This window comes from Peromyscus leucopus, chromosome 7, assembly GCF_004664715.2.
Source record: "Peromyscus leucopus breed LL Stock chromosome 7, UCI_PerLeu_2.1, whole genome shotgun sequence".
Taxonomy (NCBI): Eukaryota; Metazoa; Chordata; class Mammalia; order Rodentia; family Cricetidae; genus Peromyscus; species Peromyscus leucopus.
This window is the reverse complement of record NC_051069.1, coordinates 75,929,015-75,955,857: the sequence shown is the minus strand read 5'-3', so window position 1 is coordinate 75,955,857 and position 26,843 is coordinate 75,929,015. Positions and strand designations below refer to the sequence as shown.

At 39.5% G+C, this 26,843-nt stretch overlaps 1 long non-coding RNA gene across 2 annotated transcripts; it reads right to left on the bottom strand.

The window, feature by feature from the left end:
* Positions 1 to 6,957: 6,957 nt before the first annotated feature.
* On the bottom strand, positions 6,958 to 14,071 carry LOC119088430. 2 transcript variants are annotated; one of them, XR_005092100.1, is made up of 5 exons: positions 14,030 to 14,071; positions 12,442 to 12,558; positions 12,239 to 12,334; positions 10,814 to 11,050; positions 6,958 to 7,456 (listed from the first exon to the last, which is right to left on the bottom strand). It is a non-coding gene; the product is annotated as an uncharacterized LOC119088430 (long non-coding RNA). The 2 variants fall into 2 exon arrangements; XR_005092101.1 differs by having other exon boundaries at positions 10,814 to 10,953.
* Positions 14,072 to 26,843: the final 12,772 nt, after the last annotated feature.

Genomic DNA, 26,843 nt, shown 5'->3' with positions numbered 1-26,843 from the left:
GTCTTGCATTTCCATCAGCAGTACATGAACATTTCCAGTACTCCACATCCCCACCAGGACTTGTCAGTGATATGGATTTGGCCATTTGGATTGTCAGGTCAGGCAATCTCACTTTAACTGGTAATTCCCTAATGACATTTTCCACGTGCTTTTCACATGCGTCTCTGTGTCTTCTTTGTTGAGGTATCTATTCAGGTCTTTCCTTTAATTGGGTTATATAATTAGTTATATTTGAGTTCTAAGAGATATTTGTGTATTTTGTTTTTTATTACTATTAATTTATATGCATTGGTGTTTTGCCAGCATGTATGTCTGTGTGAGGGTGTCAGAAGCCCTGAAACTTGAGTTACAGACAGGTGGGAACTGCCATGTGGGTGCTGGGAATTGAACCCAGGTCCTTTGGAAGAGCAGCCAGTGCTCTTAACCACTGAGCCATCTCTTAACCCCCATATTTGTATATTTTGAATAAAAAAATGTTTATTAAATGTGTTTTTACACATATTTTCCCTCAGTTGGTGGCATGTTTTATCTTTCTTTTAATGTTGCTCTTCACAATGCAGAGAGTTATTGCCACACCCAAGAGCATGTAAGATTTCTCTCACACTACTTCTTAGAAATTTTATAGTTTTGTATTTTTACATTTTAGTCTTTGACCCATTTTTTTTTTCTCCAAGTTCTGTGAGGGACATGAGGTTTGTATCTAGCTTCACTGTTTTACATATGGATGTCCAGTTATTTGAGACCATTTCATTTCTTCATTATTTAGAAAATATTTTATGCTAATAATCTATAATCAAACCCATGAAGATAAAACTTCATATATTCAATACAGTGTGTTACCCTCAAATAAAATGGAAAAAATAGGTTCAAAGTTTCTAGTTCAAGATGGCTGTTCATTTCTGTACAATACCAACCCAATACAGCAAACCAGAGTCGTCTTTTTCCAACATTGACAGCACAGCTAATGTTTCAAAAAATTATATATATAATTTGAATATATATAATATTTAATACATGGAATATATTTTTCAAATTGTATATGTGAGAGGGAGAGAGAGAGAATAGCAGGGACCATTTATCTGCTCCACTGAAGTGCCTTTGCTCCTGAATAAAGATCAGCTGGCTACCCACACATGAGTATACTTCTGGGATCCCTATCCCATTCTTTCATAAATAACACCCTGTCTTTATTGGTGTCATTTAAACCCAAGTCTTGAAAAGGTTAGATAGTACCAGACCTCTTACTTCAATCTTCAATGTTAAGTTGGCCATTCTTGGCCTTCTGTCACTCCAGGCAAACTATAGTATCAGTTTGTCAGATACCCATGAAATGACTTTACTGGCAATGTTATTAAGATTCCATCAAAGCTATCGATCAGTGTGGAAAGAACTGACATTTTGACAACATTGTCTTGTTTTCCATGGAGTTGTAATGCCTCTCATTTACTTACTTCTTCTTTGACACATTTTATCATGTTAGTGTGTGTTAGATTTTATTTTGGGGAAGGAAGGAGCGAAACTAAGTGGTAATATGTTCTGGGCTTTACATCCTGCCTGTTTATTGCTAGCATCTAGGACACCACTTGACCATTGCTTTGTTTTGGGTTTGGTTTGGGTACTGAGGACCGAGCACAGGGCCTTATACAGGCCCTGCAGAGATTGAGTTTTGAAAAATATCACAATTATTATTTTATGTGTATAAGTGTTTTGCCTGCATGTATGTCTGTACATCATCTGTGTGTCTGGTGCCCATGGAGACCAGAAGAAGCCATCCAATTCCCTGGAACTGGAATCACAGGTAGTTGTAAGTCACCATATGGATGCTGGGAATTGAACCTGGGTCCTCTGGAAGGGCAGTCAGTGCTCTTAACTGTCCAGCCATCTCTCCAGCCCCAGTAACTGACTGCTGTATATTAACTTTATATTTTGAATCCTTGTTTAATTAATTCTAAGGTTTTGATTTGGGAGTATTTTGGCTATCCTTTCAGATTTTCTACATGGATATTTTTTCATATTCATTATATGAGCTGTGAACAAAGTTTTTTTTTTTTTCTTTCCCAATATGTATACCGTTCATTCTGGATTGATTGCATTGCTAGGACTTATTATATAAGACTGAAAAGCAATTTTAAAGGGGGGTATTTTGTCTTTTTCTTCATCTTAGAAAAAAAAGCTCAAGTTTCTCATCATTACATACAATGTTAGCTATAGGGTTTTTGTAGCTACTTATTCCTAAATCAAGATTTTGCCATCTATTCTGAATATCATGAGTGTTGGATTGTGATAACTATTTTATATATCTTTGTGTGTTTTGACATTTTCCTTCTTTAGGCTGTTGATATGGTGGGTTGCTGCAGTTAATTTTCAGATATTTAATTAAACTTTCATTTCTTGGATAAAACAAGTTTTAGCTTTCATCTTTTCTTAGATATTTCTGCTTATTTTGTTTTATTTGGGCAGAAGGGATTGAACTTGGGGCTTTGCACATGTCAAATACATGCTCTGTGTCACCTCTGCTCCTATGATTGGCTTGGAAGCTAAAGTTTTATGGTAACTTTCTCTGTATCTGTCTCTGCCCCCCCTCTCTCTCTCTCTCTCACACACACACACACACACACACACACACACACAGAGAGAGAGAGAGAGAGAGAGAGAGAGAGAGAGAGAGAGAGAGAGAGAGAGTTATGAGAGATATTGGTATGTAGTTTTCCATTCTTAAAGCCTAATTTCCTGTTTTTGTTCCTGGGGCGGCATTGAGTTCATGCTCCCATATTAAAGGCCACTGTCACTTTTATCTGTTTCTCAATAAAAGAAACTTTTAAAAGTGGAATTCCCCCCAAGTAATGCAACAGATTTTCTACTATATATTCGTCATTTTAGATAGCAGCTTTTAAACTTCTGCTTTTTATAATGAGAGAATTCAAGAATTGAACATGAGTCTTCCTTTTATTTAACAAGGAAAAAAAAAAAAACAAACATGCTTTGGAAATTTCGGTCATTTCCAAAATGTTTTAGGGACCTTGTTTCTTCTTTTCAGAAAATTCTTCCCATGACTTATCTCATTAGTGGAATGTGGCATCTAACTCCTTGCCATACACTTTCAATTATTTCTTATAAAGGTATTTGAGTATTATCCATGCTTCTAACTACAAACTAGTGTTCCCTTCTGTCAGTACTTTTGAGTCTCACCTAAGTATATTAAGTATGTTTACCAAGGACTATCTGAAAATACTGAAAATCCTTATAAAATGTCCTTTTCAAGAAATTGCTTTTGTTAAACCTAGAAAATAGTGAGGAGGGTTCTATCTCTTGGCATTATAGAACTTTTTGTCAATTTGATGTAATAAAATGTTACATTTTATTTTTAATTGTGTGTGTGTGTGTATGTGTGTGTGTGTGTGTGTGTGTGTGTGTGTGTGTGTGAGAGAGAGAGAGAGAGAGAGAGAGAGAGAGAGAGAGAGAGAGAGAGCGCGAGCGCAGATGCCTACAGAGGCCAGAAAAGTGTGTCAGATCCATAATCAAATAAAAAACTAATAAAAATAGTTCAGATACACAATCATAAATGTAATAATCTTTGTCTTTTGTTTATCGTTTTATAACATTTTCCTTCAGTACTGATGTGCAGTCCATGCATACTTACAAAACTTTACTGAGGAACTTTTATTACTTAGTCCTGCTGAAGATGGGACCTGGGGCCTTGCGCATGCTAAGCAAGTGCTTCTACTATCAGGCCTCATCCCAAGCCCCTAGTTAGCAATTTTCTAAAGCCAGAAATATTTTTGCATTTATTTCTGGGTCTTGAAATTTGGCTTTTATGATCTATATCTGGATTTCAATGATATACTTACCACTTCCTTCGTTTTGTTTTCCATATTGGTACCAGGGATTTATAGTGTTTCCTCAGACTTCCGGTCATGTCTACAAAGTTTGCAATGGCAATGCAATGGGGTGGTGGCCAGAATGAGACCTTGGAAGGAAAAGATCCTCGGGGGACTTCCTCAAAGGCCGGGGTTACTAGAGAGGAGCGGGGTTTTCTTCATCCTTTCCAGCACGGAGAACAAACTAAAGCAAACCTGATGGGGAATGTCTTTCTGTAGCGTGGATATGTGTTGCTCTGATTGGTTGAAAAATAAAGCCGTTTGGTGTAGCTAGAGTTTTCCTGCCTTGCCCACAGTCAGGACAAATCTTTGTCACCCACCAGTCCCATAGCCGCTCAGACCCAACCAAGTAAACACAGAGACTTATATTGCTTACAAACTGTATGGCCATGGCAGGCTTCTTGCTAACTGTTCTTATAGCTTAAATTAATCCATTTCCATAAATCTATTCCTTGCCACGTGGCTGGTGGCTTACCGGCATCTTCACATGCTGCTGGTCATGGCGGCGGCTGGCTGTGTCTCTCTGCCTCAGCCTTCCGCTTCCCAGAATTCTCCTCTCTCCTTGTCCCAACTACTTCCTGCCTGGCCACCTACTTCCTGCCTGGCCACCAACTTCCTGCCTGGCCACTAGCCAATCAGTGTTTTATTTATTGACCAATCAGAACAATTTGACATACAGACCATCCCACAGCAGTTTGGCCTATGGCAAGGCAGCTTAGAGGCAGGCGGGAAATTGAGAGAGAGAGAGAGACAGAAACAAGGTGGGAGAGACGCTGCCAGCGGCCGCCATGAGAAGCAAGACGTAAAAGTACAGGTAAGCCACAAGCCATGTGACAAAGTATAGATTGATAGAAATGGGTTAATTTGAGATATAAGAACTAGATAGCAAGAAGCCTGCCATGGCCATAGTTTAAAAATAATATTAGCCTGTGTGTTTTTATTTGGGTCCCAGCGGCTGCGGGACCAGCGGGTAAGAGAGATTTGTCCTGACTGCAGGCCAGGCAGGACACAGGAAAACTTTCAGCTTCACAAACAGAGGCCCAGTGGAGAGGGGTGGTTTAAGGCAAGTCTTAACTCTTCTTTTCCTTTCTTTCCCTATATTACTCTCCCCACCTTTTAGCTTCTGTGTTTCAATGCAGAGTTCTTTACTTAGAAAGAACAGAAATCTGTCTAGATTCATGGACATAAAGTAAGTCATTTCTCAAAAGACGAAAAATGGTCAGCATTGCTAATGAGGGAAATGCCAATTAAAACCAGCATAAGAATCACCTTATACCTATTAGAGTGATGATGATGATGATGATGATGATGATTTAGGTTATAAACAGTAAAAATTTATTTCCACCATTCTGGAGCCTAGAAGTCTAAGATCAGGATGTCAGCAATGCCAGTGATGTCTGATGAGGGCTCATATTATTTTTAAATGCCATAAAGACAGCAGGTATTGGCAAAGATGTGAAGAAAGGGACCCCTGGCACACTATTGGTGTGGGTGTAAATGAACACACCTACTACTGTGGAGCACTATACAGATATCCATCAAGAATTAAGAGTGGAGCTGCCTCAGGGCCCAGCAGTTCCACAACTGGCATGTATCCAGAGGAAATTAAGTTTATTGTCATGATATTTGTACTCCCATATTCATGTAACACAGTTCACAATTGCTCAGACACAGACCCAATGTAAGTGTCCATCAGTGGACAAGTGCCTAAGTAAATGTGGTCCTTATATACAATGAAATACCAGTTTTCCATAAAAAAAAGTACTGTCATTTGCCAAAACATGAAGAATCTGGAGGATATGTTGTTATATGGAGTAAGCTAGGCACGGCAATACAAAACGGCAAAGCTACAAATCCTGCCTGTCAGGTCAAAACACTGGAAAGAGGTTCCACAGGGGATCCTTATAGCCAGCCAAACCGGCCTCCCTCAGAAGCTTTGCTTACATCCTCCATCTTGACTGTTGTGTACTAAGAACAATTACAAAGAGCACCTGAAGTTTCCCCTAGCTTCTGCCTCTGGCACCCTGAAGGCCAGAAGTTTCCACTGAAGACAAAATGCCCACACAGGCTTTTCCATGTCCCCCCTTCCAACTCATTCAGGCAGCTCTAATAGAATTCACAAACTTTGCACTCCACCTAATGCAGGTGTGTTACAGCTACATGAATCTGGGATAGTATTTTCTTCTCAGCATTAGCTGTCAAGTGCCGGGAGCATTTCCCGACAGTCTCACAGGCCCTCCCCTTCCTGATCTGCTGGTACTTTGAGCCTCTGGTAAGCCAGAGCCATTTCCTTCAGCCTCCTGGTTAAGGAGAGGGCAGAATCCCTTCTTCCTAAGCCACAAATTCATCCTCTTTTCCAACATCCACTTACTTAGTTATTTCAATCCATGAGAACTGTTAATTTGCTTATAACAGTATCCCAAATTATATAGCCCAAAGCGGCTGTGTTGAAACCACTTCTTCCTGATCAAAACTTTCCCTAAAAGCCCCCAAATTTGCCTCTGATTTTTCTGATGATCTTTCTTTCCTAGCTCCTACAGTTGCTTTAGTCCCCAAAGAGCCCATACTTCAATCCTCCTTTGGGGCTGTATTCTCTACACCACAGGAAACACAGTCACAGCCCTCCTCACACCTTCAGTTGCCAAACTGGTTACTCATTTTCTTTTGTCAAGAGATTTGTGGGTATTTTGCATTCTGTTAAGTTGTGTTGACAGGACAGACGAAGGTCCAGGGAGGTCCCAGGAGCTAAAGAAAGTGTAGAAGGTTAAAGGCCATCCCACCATATGTGTGTGTGTGTGTGTGTGTGTGTGTGTGTGTGTGTGTGTGTGTGTGTGAGAGAGAGAGAGAGAGAGAGAGAGAGAGAGAGAGAGAGAGAGAGAGAGAGAGAGAGGATTCTCTGTAACAAATTCCAACCTGTACAGTAGCTGAGCCCGTTCAGTCTCTGTATTGCTGTTAGTTGATTCCTCTGTAGAAGATGGTGCTGGTGTTTGTTACAAACATACACAGTTAAACTGTTTATTCTGTTTCCTTGAAAAAGGCATCCATCTCTCTCTGAAACAAAACTCTCACAGTTCAGCAGAGCCACACTGTTTCCATTTGTTTAATTACAATGCTTATTTTTACCAACCTCCAGAGGCCTATCAGGGAAAGAGAATTTTTAGAAATCTAACAAATAAGCAAATCTGTCCTTGGCTCACAGACACAGAACTCCTATTTTGTTTGTACAAAACGGAAAGGATATTTATCACACCTGCACACATTTCTATTTCATCCATTTAAATGTATTGTGCAGAGAAGTAACCTGATTCCTGATACGTTAAATTATAGCTAGAATTTTACATGAGGGAATTAATGTATGTACACTCCAGAAATTTTCCATAATGGTATTTAATTTCATTTTGATGCTTGAAAATGGCTTTAAAATGGAAAAAGAAGTTTTTTAAAAAAGAGGGAGGGAGGCAGGGGATCCTCAACGCCCAGCAGGTTAGAGAATGACTAGAAAAAGCAAGCGTGGCACCAGCAGGACTCTTACCCAGGAAACCATTCAGATGGCTTTACCAGTGCATTCTTCCAAATGCCTAATGGAAGAATAGATACCAATATTATCAGATTTTTTCCTTCTTTCTTTCTTCCTTCTTCTCCCTCCCCATTCTCTCTCTCCTTCCCTCCCTCCCTTCCTTCCTGGATCCTTTCTTTCCTGTTTTTCCCTGAGACATGGTTTCTCTGTGTAGCCCTGCCTGGCCTAGAACTTGCTCTGTAGATCAGGCTGGCCTCACACTTAGAAACATGCCTTCCTCTGCCTCCTGAGTGGTGGTATTTAAGGAGTGTGCCACTACTGACCAGTTGTAAATTTTTCATACAGAGAGACAGGAACATTTCCCAGCATGCTTATGAGGTTAGCATAACTTTGTGGTGGTATTGTGTTCCCCAAAATATTGTGCACCCTAATAAACTTATCTGGGGTCAGAGAACAGAACAGCCAATAGATACAGAAGCTAGAAAATGGTGGCACTCACGCCTTTAATCCTAGCATTCCAGAGGCAGAGATCTACCTGGATCTCTGTGTGTTCAAGGATACAGCCAAGCATGGTGACTCACGCCTTTAATCCCAGAAAGTGAGCCTTTAATCCCAGGGAGTGATGTCAGAAAGCAGAAAGGTATATAAGGCGTGAAGACCAGAAACTAGAAGCTTTTGGCTGGGTAGGCTTTCGAGAAGCAGCTGAGATTCATTCTGGATGAGGACTCAGAGGCTTCCAGCCTAAGGAAACAGGATCAGCTGAGGAACTGTCAAGGTGAGGAAGCTGTGGCTTGTTCTGCTTCTCTAATCTTCCAGCATTCACCCCAATACCAGGCCCTGGGTTTGTTTTTATTAATAAGACCATTTAAGATTCATGCTACATAACCTAGATAACAAAGTTCGACAGTATTTGAAGAAACATAGGTTATAAACCAGTCTGTTTCAAGAACAGAACTACAACAACAACAAAATAAAGAACAAAGAACAATGAAATGGTTGGTTATCCATAAGGGAAAATATGATGTTGGCCCTTAATTCATATTAATTCCAAGTACATTATTAATTTAACTCTAAAAGCATTAATAATAAAGCTATTAAACATGAATGTAGAATATTTATTGGTTGTTGCAAGGCAAATAGAGCCAATAACTAAGACCCCTGTGGTGAAGTGATGTGGCCACGTTCTCTTGACTCCTAGGTTTGTTTACTTATGTGAATAATATTCCATCCCTGTCACAGGGAAAACTATTTCACCAGCACTTGATACTATATATTACACATGAAATCCTAACTTGGCCCTGTTCACAGCACACCCATACATTGGAGATTCCTCAGACTACTCGATCTTCCCTTTGTAAGAAAACATTTGTCTCTTGCATTTGTTTCTTTTCCTGTTTCTGTGATAACGTACTCTGACAGAAGCAGCTTAAAGGACAGAAGAAGTCTTGCTTCAGCTCACAAGTCATAGTCCATCACCATGGAGGAGTCACAGAGGCAGGAGACTCTATTGTACCAGTCTACCTTGCAAGCAGATTATTGTAGATTGTGGGGCTTGTAGCTGATTGGTAGTGATCCTTACTTATCTCCTCCAGTTGCCTGCAAAGTGTCTACTACCATTAGTCAGGAGGATTAAAGCTCCTAGTTGGGGACTAGCTCAATTTCTCCACACTCAACGACGAAAGTAAGTTGTGTCTTCAGCTAGGGCCTTACCATCAGGTTGTACAGAGTAATCAATAGTCTTGACAATATCGTGGAATGCTCCAAGATGGGGGGGGGGGGTGTCAAAGATACCCCTTCGACCAACACCTCAACAAGATGTGACCCATTCCTGACACTGGAGGTTTTATTTGGTGGCATAAGATATCTAGTTGGAGCATTGTTTCCCCTATTATATGATTACTCCATTTAAATTCCTTTCATATATGTTTCTATTTTAGGAGGCTTCTACAGAAGTAGCTTTCCACATGCCTTTTCAAAAGGTCCATAGTGTTAGTCATCCCTCCCCATCTTTCCTCCTTTACTCTGCCTTCCCATCCCATCCTCATTTAATCCTCCTAGTCTAGCTTCCACTTTATCTCTTTATAATACTATACCCTAGCTTTCTCCATTCTTATACGCTTTTATAATGCTCAAAAACCCTGTCTAGGGAATATATAGTGTTCATGTGTCAAATTCTGATGATTTTAACTTTCTGTTCATTAAAAGAAAAAGAATAAGAATAGAAGTATTCTAAAATGACTGGAGAAGAGTTCCTTCTTAGGTGAGAAGCACAGATTTGGTTCATTATGAAATATTTGCTATGTTCATCCAGTGTCTTCATCCTACACGACAAGATAATTAAGGTAGAAATGTGCTAACGTTTTCTGCTTTGGACAAATGCATGTGGAATTGGTTAAGAATAACAAAACCCAAATCACTGCCAATGTGAACAAGGGAGGTATAACCAAGTAGTTACTAGTGGTCAAGACACAGCTCAATGACGGGAAGTGGGCAGACTTGAACGGATTTGTGTGTGGGAAGGATCTGAATATTTACAACTGAAGTTCATATATTCGGGAACTGATAACTGTTCAAGTACAAGGGGAAGGATTAATGATAAGAGCCACCAGGAGCCAGGCAGTGGTGGTGGTGGTGGTGGTGGTGGTGGTGGTGGTGGTGGTGGTGGTGGTGGTGCATGCCTTTAATCCTAGCACTCTGGAGGCAGAGCCAGGTGGATCTCTGTGAGTTCGAGGCCAACCTGGGCTACAGAGTGAGTTCCAGGGAAGATGCAAAGCTACACAGAGAAGCCTTGTCTCAGAAAAAAAAAAAAAAAAGAGCCACCAGGAATAATCAGTTATATTTCACCAAGTTACACTGGAGAGAACCTCTGAACTTTCAAATCTTTACTAATTTTCCAAATTCTTTGTGTACTTCTGATTTCTCTCTCCTACTCCCCATCTCCCTCTCCTTTTCATTTTCTCTCTCCTGCCTCCCTTCCAGTGACCCTCCACCTCCTTCTCTCCATGTACCTCCCCCTTCCTCCCCTTCCCCTTCTCTTTCTCTCTTTTCTTTCTCCCTCTCCCTTTTTCCTTCCCTCTCCCCCTCCCCATTTTTGCCCCCTCCCCTTCCATCGAGTCACTGCCTGTAGAAAATATTCTATGACTTGGGGATGTGTTTCTCTTGTTTGTCTGCATCCTGGTCAGTTTTCTATTGGTAGAAAGCTGGCTCTTAGCTCTAATCTTATGTTTTAATGCCTTCCGGTGACATTTTTGTTTTACTCACTATTCTCTCATACTCCCCGAGGTGACTGGTAAATTGGAGCTGACAGTAACCTTCCTTCACCTGTATCTCATCCTAATGCACAGTCCTTGTCTGCCTTGTCTGTGCTCTGTCAATCATTGGGAACCAAGTGGTCAGCTCCAAATCCCTGCTCTGTCACCTGTGATCTCCTGGCGTCTCTGGATGCTGAAATCCATCTGTGAACGGGCAGGCAGACCCAGGAGAGGCGCACATGCATCAGACAGAGACAGTGCAGTGACCCAAACCCAGAGGTGCTCACAGCAGGCCGTGGAGGTTTTTCTGAGAGGCGCAGGGAAGAACATCAATGAGTCCATGAGGTCAAGGTAGACATGGCCATGAAAGAGGCCTTATCCTCCAAACTAAATTCCAGACATCACTGGAAAGAACACAGATGCCATTCAGACCTTATCTCAATTTGTGGTCCAGAACATGGGCCAAACCTTTCCCATTTGCTTTGAAAAACATCCCCAAATCTCACTAACCTAAATACTTGGTGTACTGTGCAGTAACTAAAACAGTTTCTTAAAATGTAATTTTGAAAAGAAATTAGTTGGTTGTCAAGAAATGTTACATACGAGAAAAAGCTTTTGAGAAAATGATGTACCATCAATACAATTCTAAAAATTATTAAGTATTATTGAGGAGAAAAGGATTAAGAAGGGAAATCATAGTATTGCCTAGAAATGTGTTCAACATTGGACCCTGCATTAGGTACTGCCTTCTGAGGCCCAGCCAGATATCAGAAATATAGACACCAGCCAAATGACCACCAAGACTAACTATCACAGTCAATTAACCAGGAGAACAACCTAAAGGAGCAAAAGGCCCACAGGATCAAGCATGGATGTAATCATCAGAGCTCTGCTGTTAGGTGATTGGGAATTCTATGCATTAAATTTCCTAAGGCTACACTGTGTGTAACATATATCAGGCCAATACAAATAGCTTCAATGCCAGTTTCAGGAAAAGGAATGTGTTTCCAATTGCCTTATAAACTATATTTTATTTTTTATTTTGCTTTATTTGTCATTTAAAAAGTTTTATGTGTTTGGGTATTTTGCTTGCATATGTGTCTGGGGACCGTGTGTGTGTGTGTGTGTGTGTGTGTGTGTGTGTGTGTGTGTGTGTGTGTGGCTTCAGAAGGCCAGGAGAGGGAGTTGGACCCATGGGACTGGAGTTATAAATGGATATCAGCTATCACAGGTTCTGTGAATTGAACTCAGGTCTTCTGGAAGAGCATTGAGTACTCTTAACCACTAAGCCATCTCTCCAGACTCCATTGTTTTGTTTTGAGTGTATGTATCATTCATGGCTATTTGCACATCTGCATGTGGCTGTATTCACCCATATGTGTGCATGTGGAGGCCAAAGGTCATTGTCCAGTGTGTTTCTCTATCATTCTCCCCTGTTTCAGCTAGAGTGGCTGACCGGTAAGGCCCTAGGATTGCCTGTCTCCATCCTGTCCTGGAACTGAGTTACTGAGTAACTTACTACACTCAGATTTTGATCTGTGATGGAGACCTGAACTAGGGTTCTTATGCTTAGCAGTCATCACTCTACTTACTGAACCAACTCAGCAGCCCAGATTCATTTCTTGAAATAAAAACAACATATTGTCTAGTATTATGAGATGTTCTTCATCCAAATATATGCCTTGAGCCTGTTTAAAATAGAAAAATGGAATATCAACTGTGTTACTTTTCATTACTGTGTCAAAATACTTAAGACAGTCAACATAAAAGGTAGAAAAGTTTATGTTTTACTCACAGTCTTTACCTGTTACCTGGGCCTGCTGCATGGAGCCTGTGGTAAAGCATTGCATCATGGGAAGTGCTCGCCGGGTATGCAGGCCCTTTATAACCGTAACTACTCACTTCATGGTAGCTAGGAAGCAGAATGGAGGAGAGTAAAGCCTTGGCTTCCAACACCCTTTCCAAGGACACACAGCTAAGTGACCCAGTGACCTAGCTAAGGTTCCACAATGCAATAGTGCCACACACTGAAGACCACCCCTCCAACACATGGACCTCTAAGGGACCCGCAAGATCCAGACTGTCCTGTCCACCCTGTTGTTAGAGTCACATTTTATTCCAGACAGGAAAGGAGGACTCTAGGGATCTAAGTGTTGCTATGAAAATAAATGCTGTTGTTTAGTATTAAACATATTGCTGGGACTCTTCCTATTAGCCAATTAACTTGATTAGGATATAACTTGATCAGATAATATATTTCTTTTTATTAAATTCACATTACCCAGCAAATATCTTCAATGTTAACATTTTGTCCTTGATAAAGAATGTCAATAAAGAATGGCATCGCCCATTTTCTTCAGTTTTTCAAATTGCTTTCTCTCCCTCTCCTACCTTTCAACCAAGTACAAGCTGCTTGAGGTTAAAAAGAAAAAATATATATAACCTTATTTTTATTGCCTTTAGTGCCTGGCACAAGTCCATTGCATAAAATAGTCCCTAGGAGCTGGACAGTTCAATATAATTCTACAATTTAGAGGCATTGAAGCTGTGCCACACATTAGCCTGAGGGCCTATTTAATTAGTTCCAGTGAGAAGTCTAGGAAGGACGTGGTGTCAATAAAATAGAATGCAGTAACTGACCTGCCATGCCACCCTGTGGTTCCTTTTCCCCCTCCCTCCACAGTCATTGTCCCAAGTCTCTTCCATATTGACAGTCACAGTGGCAGACATCATGCCCTACTGCTATTCTCCAACTAAAGGATTCAAGGTGGTAAAACTGTTGGTGAGGAGATAATGAAGTGACCTTTTGAAAATAGTTAGCCCTGAGTCCCTCCCCTCTGTGGAAATCATCAAGGCAGGGGTAAAATCGTGAACATTTGAAGATGTGGGAGGCCTTAGAATTCTCTAGAATCTGGGTACCAAAAATAAGTGTCCTAGAAATGTAATCTTAGGTCCCAGCTGGTACTGAATGACCCAGAGCCTGCAGATAAACAAGGTGCCCAAATCACCCTATACACAGTAAATTTTGTAATCAATCATATCCTGTGTTCTATGTGATACCCAAACAGAACCTGTCAGTGGCTCAGTTTACTATCAAAAACAATAACATCAAAGTCCACGGTACACATTAGTAAAAGCAATGCTTTTGGCATTAGTACAATATTTACCAGCAACCAAACAGAAATCCGATTATTTGACAATATGTGGAAATAAAACTATTCCATAGTTTGTGGATACTTCTAAGCAATGCCATAGAAACTGCTCAGTAAATACCTGTGTAGCAGGAATCTTAAAAGTTCTTATTAATAAAATCAAACCCGAGGCCAGTTATTGGGGTCCATGCTGGTAGATCAGAGAGACAGAACAAGCCACAGCTATCTCACCTTGCCAATTCCTCAGCTGGTCCTGTTTCCTCAGACTAGAAGCTTCTGTGTCCTCATCCCAATGGCTCTCAGCTGAACTGCTGCTTAAAAGCCTGAATGCTTAACCAGCCAAATGCTTAACCAGCCAAATGCTTAACCAGCCAAAAGCTTCTAGTTTCTGGTCCTCATGCCTTATATATCTTTCTGCTTTCTACCACCACTCCCTAGGATTAAAGGCTGGCTTTCTGGGATTAAAGGTGTGTGTCACCATGCTTGGCTATTTCCAATGTGGCCTTGAACTCACAGAGATCTAGAGGGATTTCTATCTCTGGAATGCTAGGATTAAAGGTGTGAGTGCCACCATTTTCTAGCCTTTGTATTTAGTGGCTGTCTGTTCTCTGACCCCAGATAAATTTATTAGAGTACACAATATTTTGGGAAACACAATACTACCACATACCTGCATGAAACAGAATGAAAATACTACTTTTGTTCATATGTTTGTTACTTTGTGTTGGTTTTTGCTTGAGTCAAGTCATCTCTTAATGTAATGTAATCTCTTAAGCAATACAAAGATGTTTATCACTTGGCAAGGTTTCTAAAATCATCACTTCCTTCATCTTTAGAGTTTCTGGTTGATCATAAAAGCTCTTTTGGCCATTTTTTAATTCTAATTACTTGCCAGTGAAAGACAGAACAGGTGATACATGGAGAAAACAAGAAAATACTTCAAAGAATAAAAATTATACCTCTACCCCCAATTAAATCAGACCCAACATGTTTACTTCCTCCTAATTTTTATGTGATTGAAATGATCCTGTGTCTATAGTTCAGCATGCCCTTTTGTTTTAAGCCATGACAAAACATTGTGTCATGTTATTTCCTGGAATATAATCATAACTTTATGTAATCATACTAGATAATAATTATGTAATTAGGCCCTTTATAGCCATGACATTAGTAATTGCCCAATATTTCACTGGAGACTGTAAAACCCTTAACCATCCCTTCATTGTTAGACAACTGGTAAATCTAACTATGCAAATAAAGTGAAGAAATGTTAATATTTAAGTTTTAAAAAAAAGCATTACAGACACTTGATAGAGCCTGAGTCCCAACTTGGTAGGACCAATGGTCTTAACACAGATGCATAGAATCTTAATGTACTTACTAATTTGAGTAAAGAAAACAAAATCTCATGGCTGCACAGGAAATTCAAAATTTATATTTATCCTTCTGTAAATAATCAACTTTTTAAAGTGCTCATTCATGAATGTCATGAATGGATTCAGGCTATAGATTTTGTCTGTATTTGAATCTACATTAAAAAGCATTTTTTAGCTGGAGGGTATTTTTTTAAATTATTACCATCTCCAATTTTTTCCTTACTTTTTTTTCCAAGTTGACAAAATTATGTGCATTTCTATTATGGACAGGAGAAAGTTTAAGAGAGTTACTACTTATCTTGGGATCCACACTTAGTGAGTAGTGATAGATCCTTGGTGACACTAAATGGAAAAAAAAAGAGACAATTATAATATAAATATTAGCCGGGTGGTAGTGGCACATACCTTTAATCCCAGCACTCAGGAGGCAGAGCCAGGTGGATCTCTGTGAGTTTGAGGCCAGCCTGGTCTACAGAGTGAGATCCAGGACAGGCATCAAAACTACACAGAGAAACCCTGTCTCAAAAAAACAAAGTATATATAAAAATATTTACTCTGAAATTTATCAAAAACATTTACAAAATACAATCACTCTTGAACTATTTCTTGGAGTACAAATAATGCATACCTACAGTCAATATATACATTTGTAGGTGTACATGGGCACACCTACAAATGTTTATGTTTTCATAAAGTTTAAGATAAATCAAAATTTCAAGGGTAACAAAATTCTTGATGTTAATACCAACCCACACCAAAAACAAACATCAGTAAGTCCCACTAGGCAGAAAGAACATAGCCAGACTATCTTGAAATTGGATTGTAATTATCTCCTTGGAAGCCACAAAAATCAATTTGCCACAAGATGAAACCTCTTCAATGAAGCATTTTTAATTAAAGTAGATATTACAGCACCCCATCACCCTATGCAAAGAAATAGACACAGTATTTATAGATACTTAAGAACTTGAAAAATAGATACCAGTAGTCATTAAGTTCTACATTCAAACAAAACTCCAGAGATCCAATACATTAAAGGGAGTTATTGTAAGAAGGACTTCTGACATGTTAGGCATTTGTCAAGGGTTACACTAAGTGACTCTTCAAGAGTCATGAGAAGACAAACCAAATGCATTTGGAGCATTCTTTTGCCAGAATTTTGTGTCTGTTGTTTACCACAAATCATTCATTTAAAACCAGACCATCAGAGTGATTACAACAGTAATCTGAGGCTTTGACAAATTAAATTTTATTGCTCTGTGACAATCACCAAATCAGGAAGCAACAGATACATTATTATCTTGAAACTTTGCATAGTCAGAGAAATTCCCTAGTTCAGAAATTAACTTTCTACCAATGAAAGGATTCTACTTTAAAATATGTATCAAGTGCATCCCTTATCCTCAAAGGCTATAAACTCCGTGAGCCCATTGCTATTTCTCTGGGTTTTACAATGTGCCTTCCAAGATCCCTTCTGAGGATTCAAGTGTGATTAACTTTTACTGGAATTAACTTTATTAAAATGATTCCTCATTACAAAGTTTCAACCATTGGAGTAGCTACTATAAGGTAAGCTTCTGTTCTTCAACCAGCTCTTTGTTACTAAAGAATCTGATGGTAGCAGCCTCTGTCTGCATTGTCCTCCCATTCTTACACATCAGCGTTTTATTTCAGCTGCCATTCTGGTGTCTTACCCTACCTACCCTGTGTCACTGGTTCTCCTAATGGCTCAATGACTCCTAAACAAATACGAAAGAGAAGTAACACATAGCCTAGATTGGTCATTGGGAGGCATGCCAAGTAGGGATTTCTGGAGAGAATAACCGAGTCATCGACTTTCAGATTTGGGACAGATGTTTCATTTCTTCCAAACTTTTAAGCCCCTCTGCAGTATCCCCAACGGGTTGTCTATCTCATCTAGATAAACCGGTCCAACTCTAAAGACTTCATGATCTTCCATGACAGAACATAGTATTAAAGTATTATTATATTTGACCTCAGTTCTATAATCCTGTCTCTTACCTTTGCATAACATCCAGTGAGTAGGACAGCTGGATTTACACAAGTCTATGAGATCTTCTACAGGACACTAAAAGTCTTTGAAGATAACTATAACATTTCTGCCTCAGATTGCTTTTTTCTTTCCCAGCTAAACTCAGTCTTTAACATGACTTCTGAATGCATTCTGATTTGCCTATGTCTCTTTTAGAATGTGGTTCCTTGTATGAAATGTTTGAGGGTCTGATCACTTATAACTGAGATGAGTCTTCCATCTCTCTGCTGGAAAGCGTCTTCTCATGATTTTGCTACTCAGTATGGAATGTTCTCTTTTGGTAGTAATATCAAATTGTTTCTTTCTGATATTCACAGTTGATCAAACCCTTAATTTTTTTAAGCTAATACTGTTGTCAAGCTAATTTCTTCAATCTTAATATTAATCTTTTGGGATTTATATCAAGTTTTTCTTTGCTTTTTCAGTACTAATTATTGAAAATAGGATCATAAAAACATTAAATTCCTTAAACTGAATTGTGTCAAGACAACAATCTGAATTTTTTGCCTCAAGTCTTTCCTCCATGTTTGTGATCAGAGCATAAATACCACATTGGATGATTTAACTTCACATTTTTGCCTTTCATGTGTTTCCATACTTCCATGTGGATTCTAAAGTTTTAACCCATTAAAAATCTGCAAAAGTTCTTATAAAGTTGATATACTAGATACACTAATACTTAGCATATTTTAGTCTTTACAATGAATACTTTAAAAAAATAAATTCCCAGGAATATAAGCATAAATGATTTTATTTAGAAATCTAGAGAACTATTGCCAATGCACTTTCAAAATGACAGGAAACTCAGTACCAGCTAGATTTTGCCTAACTCTTCAAGAATGATGACGAGCACATGGGCTATACTCTCAGCATTTAAAAACCCCCACCTCCCTCAGATCAAGGAATTGGCATTACAAATGTAGGACTTAACTTCTTAAAGTTAACAGGTGAAGAGCAGCTATGCTCTTTCTCTATTTTATGCCACATATCTGCTAATGTCATGCACACATCTGTTATAATTTGCCTTAAATTACCATTCCTAGGTAATTTCCTCAAATTTTTCATTCTTCTTCCACATAGAGTAAATAACTTCTCTGTTCCAATTGTATATGTGTAGAAGAACATGAAGAAGATGGACCACTCACTACTTTGCTTCATGATCATTATCTATATGCTTTTCTTTCACCTAGACTATAGGGTTTTCAGGGAAGTGTGGGGGAATCTTCATTTTCCTATCATTGAAACCTACAAATGTGCCTAACATAAAGAGATTAGGAGTATGAAGACATAGAAAAACATACATTGATTCATGTCTATAATAATATTGCAAATGTAATGGCACCTTGTTCTTATTTGAGTTGTATTCCATCAATTATCAAAGTGATTTAAAAAAAAAAAACACTTAACAGTGTGATTATAATCCCTTGGTATTTCCAGGGAACTGGCCTAGGATTCCTCACTGATTTTGATGAATAACTACATAGAACAAGAAAAGACGTGAGGTAAAGACATTTAGGCAAACAGTGGTGGAGAGAGACTGAGGGTCTAGGCTATGACAGGAATCCTGATATGTTTTCTGTGTTAAGAAAGGAACAAATATCCCTAGGGATTTTTTGTGATATGAATTCCTTTTTAATCCATTGAGACATCCTAAGGTTGACTTGCTGTTCCATGGACATTGATCTTTATTCCTCCCAAGTAGCCCTGTAGGATTCAGTGGCAAGGCTAACCCTCTCTCAAGTTCAATAGTTTTTCAACATTGCTCAGAGTTAGCAAATTTTCTCAGGAGAACTATAAATAGTTCAGAAAGTAGAATTGACTGTTACTTTATTTGATTCATTGGATGTTGTCAGTCTCTACATTTTGAATGAAAATAGCTTTCTGGTAAGTGTTGTCAGGAGATAGATTTTTTTTTAATAGTCATGAAGGTACATTTGAAATTATCTTGAGAATACAGTAGGATTTTAAATAATAAATAATGAAGCTGTTTATTTTAGTTGTTTATAAAGACAGAGCTCTTTTCATTTATCCTAGGGTATTTCTGCCTTCATAAAACTTCTGCTACTTCTCTCCATTTCGGTAATTCTTATAATCTTCATTGACCTGTTTAAAATCTATTTCAGGTAGAGCTGGAAGCATATTTCAGGTACATTCGACTAAGAACCCAGCGGTCTCGTCACTCACAGACTTCAACTTCTGCCTCAGACATCATGTGTGATAACAGAGCAAAATTGTCAGTGCTTCAGATTCCAAATAGTTTATGATTTTAAAACTTGGAATGAAAAATCTGAAATGACTACATGTGAAAAATAATCCCATCCTACTCAGGGTTAACTCTAGCCACAGGTAGCACAGGAGAACAAAACCTTTTCGCCTCCCCTTTGAAATCCCTGGCATTTTCCTAGTGTTGTGGCCATTTCTTCATTGAGTGTGTCCACACAACTTGAAATCAGCAAGCTATCAGGATATTTTCCTCTAGTGTTCAATAGCCAAACGGTTAGTCTAACTCACCTCAAGAGTCAGAAAACAGAATCTAATGTAAAGTTCCATTTTTAAGTTTCTGTGCCTTTCTCACTTCTGGAAGCAAAACTGAAAAAAGAAAAAAAAAAAGCACTTTGTAACTAGGAAATTGAATGATATCCCAACCCTAAATACAAGAAACCGTGATATGAGAAAGCCAGCATTGTGTCTGGTTCCTTAACGCAGTTTCTTTTTTTCAGAATCCGACAGCAACACCATGTTGACACCTTTTCCCCAGTATGAATGCTATCCTTCCACTTTAACATGTCAGCAAATAACATGTGCAGAGTCTATGCTCTCGGGTTAACTATCAACTTCTATTTTGTTCATACAGTGTATGAAATCTGGACTAGTTTTGTTTAAAATCTAATCATAAAAATAAGCCTTTAGCTGGGTGGTGGTGGTACACGCCTTTAATCCCAGCACTCAGGAGGCAGAGCCAGGCGGATCTCTGTGAGTTCAAGGCCAGCCTGGGCTACAGAGCAAGGCCCAGGACAGGCACCAACACTACACAGAGAAACCCTATCTCAAAAAATCAAATAAATAAATAAGCCTTCAAAATATATAGCTAGTTCTGCAATCAAACAGTAATGCTCATAAATGAGGAATTAACACTTTCCTGCCTTCATTGTGATATTAACCACCTACATTACATGATCATTTGCTTTAATGTAAGCATCCAACAAAACACTTAAACAACAGAGTGACTGACTAATGTATACGTGGCCATTTTAGAAATGATTGATGGTTGGGTAAGAGAGAGAGATAGTGTGTGGGTTTGTGTGTGTGTGTGTGTGCGTGTGTGTGTGTGTGTGTGTGTGTGTGTGTGTGTGTTGAGGATATGGCACTGTGAAAGAGTGTTTGTATAGCAACATGAAATTCTGGGTTTTATTTTCAGTACTGAACAAAATTATGCGTATAAACAAGGAGTGAACATAGTGGAAAATGTTTATGTTTACACCCATATTGCAGCAATGGGGAACTTTTGCTCCATGACAACAGAGCAAACGTGACTGCATACTAACAGAAGTCTCACATGTTTTTGATCCTGTAATCGGTGACATTTCACAGTCTTCAGAACCCTACAGTCTAGAAAGAATGACACAAAGCATTATCTAACGCTCCAGCAATGTTAATGCACTTGTGATAAAATGGCTGCTTTTAGCACAGCACGCATGGAATGAGGTCGACCACGGCTCAGCAGCAGGTGTTGGGTATAAATACACATGCAGAACTGTACATTTGGCCGCTCCCTTGTGGCTTCCCCTTCTCTGTTACTTTACTGTTTCAAGTCACTGAGTTTATTGCTAACTCAAGTTACCTTCGATTGTCCTGTCCTTCTGATTAGAATAACTAATGTACATGGTTATTTGTTGCTGCTATGAAATCTCTCCAAACACGTATTTTAAGTGGAGGGAATGTCCACTCTTAGATGAGACTGCTTTTACAGAAAAGAGCCCCACTCTTTTGGTTATTTCGCATATAGCATTCTTTGCCTAGAATATCATCTTCTGGTTAAAGCACAACTGACAACGCCTCTTGTACTCTACACTTTTGACAAGTTACTTATTCACTCCCGGGAGCCGCCATCCACTCCTAAACAGGATAAGTGCTTGCTTTTATGTCTCCTAGCCCATTAACAAAAGACACTCTCTATTTTTCAACGTTTGAGAAACGACATATGCCAGATAACGAAGTAGGCATGTTTCTCATTTGACTCATTTCAGAGAATCAGATTATCACTTTATAAGCTACACTGCCCAACTGCATGGCTAACGATTGAACTGACTCACCCCAGTGATTTAACACTGCACAAGAATTCCAGGTAACTTCTGCTTAGCAAGCTGTGAGTGTCTGCAGGACCAGATCAGATCTGCTAGTCCACAACATGTAGGACTAAGTCTGGGGATAGCAGGATATCTAGAGTGATTTGGAGTCTGTGGCTACAGGTACTGAATGGCCTGACCAGCTAGACCACTCTGCAGTAGAGGCTGCTGGGACACTCGTGAGAATCTTCACTGACCTATAAAAGGCAGAATTCAAGAGTTTGACCCCAGAGTAGAGGCAAGCCATTAGAGACAACCCTTTGGTCTGCCTTTTGTAGTCATGGAGAGGTGATATGCAGTCAAATTGGGTTGTAACATCACTTTCAGTTCTGATAAAACTATTCAAATCATCCTACCTGCACAAACATGACGTATTTCTAACCCCAGAGACTAAAAAAGTCACCACACTATTTTGCTCATCAAAATGACATTTATAAATCTGTTCTTAATGAGACAGGAAAATGCTTTTTGTTCAAACAGCATGGGAAAATTAGGACAGTACATGATCACAACCATGGTGGAATCATTAGGAAAATATATTGAAAAGAAAGATAGCAAAATAATAACTGATTTTTCTCTCAGTGGCACAATAGTTGATATTTTTCTCATTTTTGGTATTCCTTTTCTCCCTCTCTTCTTTCCTCCCTCCCTCCCTCCCTCCCTCCCTCCCTCCCTCCCTCCCTCCCTCCCTCCCTCCCATTCCTTTCTTGTTTTGGTGCCTGTGGCTGAGTCCAAGGTTTTATATGTGCTGAACTTAACATACCTTACCATCGACCTACACCTTTCTAAAGAAAAAATTACTTGATAATATGCACTTACTGTTTTGACTTTCTTATATCTCAAAATTTAAAAATAATAAGCAGTTAACAATTTTGTGATTTAAAACCTTTTATATTTAGAGTTCTATAAAAATTACTATCATTTTTTTTTAGTTATTTCTAGATAACTCATCAAATCACTTCTTGCAGCTTAAGATCTATATTTTCACCAGGAACTAGAATTAGAAAAATAATTTTATTTGTGTGAATGTATGCTCTGTAATGCAATGCTAGACATAGAAGAGCCCTGTACTAAAACTTGTACACATAGACCACACACACACACACACACACACACACACACACACACACACACACACACGAGATACCAATAAATAGGAGGAGATACCTCCTGTTATGGTCCCAATGACAAACTGAGGTCTAATTCCACCATAGTTCACTCTAGGGACCCGTGAGTTTATTAGGCTTACTTACTGGACAGTGAGTACCAGGAAGTTACTTCTTCCCAGGACTTCATGAATGAGACAAGGAGTTCTGTCTCTAGTTTGCTCTTTCCTTCTTTTTCCAGTGACTGTGGCCTCCCTCAAGACAAGAAGATATCTAGTTCCCCCATTGAAGGCTGGAGGCCGTGCAGCAAATGGAGTGCAATTACCCATATGAGGGACAGCCATGTGAGGGACACAGAGGCAGTGACCTCTTAACAGCTGGACTCTAAGCCAGTGGTTCTCACCTGTGTTCTAACCATCGGAAAACATATTTCCAATGGTCTCAGGAACCGAGACACCACTCAGTAGCAAAATTACAGTTATGAAGTAGCAACAAAAATAATTTTATGGTTGGAGGTCACCACCGTGTGAGGAACTATATTAAAGAGTCACAGCACTAGGAAGGTTGAGAGCCACTGCTCTAAGCTGAGGGGCTGGAAGCTGGGAATCTTGCTGAGCAGGGTGGCCAGCAAGAAGTGGGGAGTGGAAGACAGGGCAGAGAACACTGAGGGGTGAAACTGCTTAGGCGGGCAGAATGGGGGTAGGAGTGAAGACAGCTCGGTCCTCACAGGTGGGGTTTGACTGCCAGTGACATTAACTATTCTGAGGGGAGGTAGTTCTTAGTATGTTAGTCATGGGGCTTTCTGAGCCCCGAAGTCATGTACTGCGGGAAGCTAGCTCTCTTCCCACTGAACACAACCGTGGCACCACAGAAGCATGCCTTCTAAGAAAACATGCTTCACTCTGGGTTAGGAACGAGCTCACTGGTGGAGCAGTTGGAGAATGTAACTGCTTCCACTTCCTCTGAGGGAAGGATTCTTCCAGATGGAAAGAGCCTCACGCTGTCTGTCACTCTAACATTGCCCTTCCCTCGTGGTCTCTTTATTGTCACCTCAGATGCACATCACCTCCCAAACCTTTACCTTCTTCTGGCTTACTTTTTCTCCATCTCTATCCTTCTCTTCCTGAATTTTCCTTTCATTTTATCAAAACTTTAATTTACCTTCTAAGCTGAAGGAGGAGACCAATCTGAATGTAGAGCACCTGCCACCTCATGCCAAAGAACAAGCCAACCCACATCTCAGATGATCACGGCTCCCCTTGTCTAGCAAGCCCCTGTGTCCTGGACCCCAGTGTCTAGGGATGGCACTCAGAATCTCCTTTCCAGAAAAACCACTGGGTGAGCCTAGTCCCCAGGTATGGGAACTCCTGTTCTCAACTCTTTTTCCAAGGTGGCATTCATCTCCATCTTTATCACCAATATCCAGAATAGTGCTTGACACTAAATCAGTAATTAGCAAATGACAATCAATGAATCAACCAAATGAAGGGATGAAAAAAATCAAATAAATAATGAGCTACTCATCCACACAAAATACTAAAAGGGGGCAAAGGTCCGCAGTTTTTCAGCTTATCATATTTACTGTGTTTTGTTTCAATGATTCCATTTCTTTCCATTGTACTCTTTTCTCCATTTTTAGATTTCATTTTTATAGCAACCGTGTGTGTGTGTGTGTGTGTGTGTGTGTGTGTGTGTGTTTGTGTGAATGCATTTGTGTGGAGGCCAGAGGTTGATGTTAGGCATCTTTCTTAATTGTTCTTCACCTTAATTTTTGAGACAGGGTCTCTCATTGAACCCCCAATAGCCTAAGGTGGGTGGCCAGAAACCCTTGGGATCTGCCTACTTCTTCCTAGTGCTAAGAAATACAGGCACACACTATCATGTTGGCTTTTATGTGGATGCTGGGTATCTGAACTCATATCTTTATGCTTATAAAACAAGCATTTATCAACTAAGACACATCCCCAGCCCCTCATTTTCATAGTTTTTATTGCATATAATTGTACAAAGTAATGGGTTTAATGACATTCTCATTTAAATATAACATGTTCACTGACTACAAAAACATCCTCTCCTTCCTGCTAGTCCACTTCCAAGTAGTAACCCCATTACTCGTGTGTGTGTGTGTGTGTGTGTGTGTGTGTGTGTGTGTGTGTGTGTGTTTTCAATCAGGAAATACTAAATTACATTGATATTCCATCTCACCCTAGTCAAAATGGTAGTTACTAAAAACAACAGACAACAAATGCTACCAAGGAGCATAGAGTATATAGGCAGGGAAAGACAAGGGAAGGGGCCTCTATCTAGGTGGTATAGCCTAGATATTCTGGGTACAGACCGTTCGGGGGGGCTGCTTTAAGTCTACCCATGCTCCTACCCATAGCCCTGTACTCACTGTCCAGTAAGTAAGCCTAATAAACTCACTGGTTCCCCAGAGTGGGATTATACCTCAGTTTATCATTGGGACCATAGCAGGAGGGGGTAGATGCACACTCCCCTCCCCCCTGAGCAGCAAGGGAGGAATTTTAGCAACTTTTGCCAAGAGGACCTCCCAATAGTGTAGCCTTGTAGCCTTTAAGTTGTCTATGCTCTTGGAAATAACCAGGTGAATCTCACTTGGATGGATTCCTTTCTTTGCTCTGTCAGTTCCCTTTGTCTCTTGGCTATCTAGACATTCTTTATGTCTGCTTGTAGTTCTTTTTTATTATCTACTCTTTGGGGGGCCTGACATCCAGCTTCCAAATAGTTACATGGAAACTTGTTCTACCTTATGAATGCCTGGCCTTAGCTTGGCTTATTTCTAGCCAGCTTTTCTTGACTTAAATGATCCTGTCTACCTTTTGCCTCAGGGCTTTTACCTTTCTCTTATTTCTATAAATCTTACTTTCACTCTTCCTCTGTGACTGGGTGGCTGGCCCCTAGCATCCTCCTCTCCTTGTTCTTTTGCTCTTTCTTCTTTTCATCCCAGATTTCTCCTTCTATTTATTCTCTCTGCCTGCCAGCCCCACCTATCCTTTCTCGTGCCTTGCTATTGGCCATTCAGCTCTTTATTAGACCATCAGGTGTTTTAGACAGGCAAAGAATCACAGCTTCACAGAATTAAACAAATGTAACATAAAAGAATGCAACACATCTTTGCATCATTAAAACAAATCTTTCCACAGCATAAACAAATGTAACACATCTTCAACTGATATTTCACAACAGCTACTTCCAGGAAAATTCATGCTTTTGGAGGTTGGGGCTCTCTGAGCACAGTTTAAGGTCTTCAATTTCTGAAACTTTGATAATGTTCAATCATGGTACAGTTAGTTACCATGCAAAACTTATATGGTAATATTGATTGATGCTGGTTGGTTTTATCTTTTAAAAAAGTGCTAGAGTATGAAGTTAGGGGGAGGGGCACAGTAGTGGGGCTGGTAGTGAAGTCAGAAGGGTGATGGTGTAATGGGTCTTGGGAAACAAATCTAGGGAGTGGAGTCGTTCAGCTGGTAGGTGGGTCACTCACCTATTCCTTCCTATATACAAATGCCAAACAGGCTGAGAAATAAATCAGGGAAACAACACCCTTCACAATAGCCACAAACAATATAAAATATCTTGGAGTAACTCTAACCAAGCAAGTGAAATTCCTGTCTGATAAAAACTTCAAGTCATTGAAGATGATATCAGAAGATGGAAAGATCTCTGATACTCATGGATCAGTAGGATTAACACAGTAAAAATGATCATCCTACCAAAAGCAATCTACAGATTCAATGTAATCCCCATCAAAATTCCAATGAAATTCTTTACAGAGCTTGAAGGGACAATACTCAACTTCATATGGGAAAACAAAAAACTCAGGATAGCCAAAACAATCCTGTACAATAAAAAAAAAAAAAAACAAAAAAAAACAAAAAAAAAAAAAAAAAAAAAAAAAAAAAAAAAAAACTTCTGGAGGTATCACCAGCCCTGAATTCAAGTTGTGCTACAGAGCTGTAGTAATAAAAACTACATGGTATTGGCATAAAAACAGACACATTGGTCAATGGAATCAAATTGAAGACCTAGACATAAATCCACACACCTATGGACTCCTGATTTTTTATAAAGAAGCCAAAATTATACAATGGAAAAAACAAAAGTATCTTCAACAAATGGTGCTGGTTTAACTGGATGTTG